Raw genomic sequence first — 1,834 nt, 5'->3', positions numbered from 1 at the left:
TCCAAAGTGAGAGCATACAGAGAAGTGCGGGTTACTTAATAAGGAAGAGCACGTCTTCTTTCGTGCATTCGAAAAGTTTCGAAAATATCCCTCTTCAGGTTGGAACGGGAGAATTTTTTGAAAATTGGCACTTTGACAACCATCAGTCAAATCCATTTTTTCCTTAAACTAGAGCAAATACCGCAATGGGCGTAAGCAGACTGAAGAGGGCACGATGCCTTTTAAATGCGCCGAAAGTTTCTAAAAGATTCTTCATCAGAATCAAGTAGGGGGAGTTTTTGAAAATTTGCTCTCTCGCCGTTAGAGGGCAAAGTAAAAACCCTCAAAATCTCCAAAGCGAGAGCATATAGAGCGGTGGGGGTTACTCGACATGGAAGAGTACGTGTTCTTTCATGCATTCGAAAAGTTTCGAAAATATCCCTCTTCAGGTTGGAACGGGAGAATTTTTTGAAAATTGGCACTTTGGCAACCATCAGTCTAATCTATTTTTTCCTTAAACTAGAGCAAATACCGCAATGGGCGTTAGCAGACTGAAGAGGGCACGATTCCTTTTATATGCGCCGAAAGTTTCTAAAAGATTCCTCATCAGAATCAAGTAGGGGGAGTTTTTGAAAATTTGCTCTCTCGCCGTTAGAGGGCAAAGTGAAATCCCTCAATATCTCCAAAGTGAGAGCATACAGAGAAGTGCGGGTTACTCAATAAGGAAGAGCACGTCTTCTTTCATGCATTCGAAAAGTTTCGAAAATATCCCTCTTCAGGTTGGAACGGGAGAATTTTTTGAAAATTGGCACTTTGGCAACCATCAGTCAAATCCATTTTTTCCTTAAACTACAGCAAATATAGCAATGGGCGTTACCAAACTGAAGAGAGCACATTTCGTTTTATATGCGCCGAAAGTTTCTAAAAGATTCTTCATCAGAATCAAGTAGGGGGACTTTTTTCAAATCTATTCTTGCACATCATTCAATCAATCAATCAATATCTGCAAAGCAACCAAGAACAAACTTCACCTATTTTGATGTGGACCTGCGGATGGTCGATGACCTGATTGAAATAATCTTTGATCAGGTAAATGACCGAGTAATTCGCCCAAATTAGCGCAACTAGCGGCCGGCTCATCCTCATCAATAACGCAAATTAGCTGGAATTTTTGGCTGATTAATTTGCCCCTTTCAATGTTGGTCACGCCACGAGGCCTACACCAACCCATCTTTTATTTACTCTTTGGTCGTGCGCCATTGAATCCAAAAGATCGTGGCTGAATTTAATCGCTCGTCGTCTGACTAATGGACGTGTTATGAATATTGCCTGTGGGCATTTTTCGTTATTGTCTGATCGTCCAGATTTCGAAGCCGAAAGACTGAATCAACTATCAGCCATCGAGCTGCGTTTAATGCGAATCCGTTCCGGTTAACGTATCCATTGTTATCTGACTGCGCGCCAAGCCATTACCGAAAGAGGTGAACACACTCCGGCTTTAGAAGAGCCGACTCCCATGTAATACATTTCCCAGCAGCAAACAAAAGGAGGGACCGACATTCCTCCTTGCCACGGCCCAACCTCAACTGCATTGCCTTAGGTTAGGAGCACAGCCTGTTGCCGAACCCATCCGTTCGCCGACTGGAACCATTCATCAGGATTATCACTTATCAGATTTTTTCGGCAACATCAACCTGAACACGCCCCGTTTTATGGCCCATTTTCATCAGAAACAAGCGAAACTAAGTTTATGTTAAACGCGTTTAACGACGGACCGTTTTCACCAGCGCTTCGGCACGTTTCACAAACTGCGTTTATTGAAACGCAGTTTAAGAAACTGGAAACACTGGCATCG

Source organism: Dendroctonus ponderosae, unplaced genomic scaffold, assembly GCF_020466585.1.
Source record: "Dendroctonus ponderosae isolate FM_Combo_2020 unplaced genomic scaffold, Dpon_F_20191213v2 Dpon_F_20191213_9, whole genome shotgun sequence".
NCBI classification, from domain to species: Eukaryota; Metazoa; Arthropoda; class Insecta; order Coleoptera; family Curculionidae; genus Dendroctonus; species Dendroctonus ponderosae.
Note: the sequence above shows the minus strand (reverse complement) of the source record.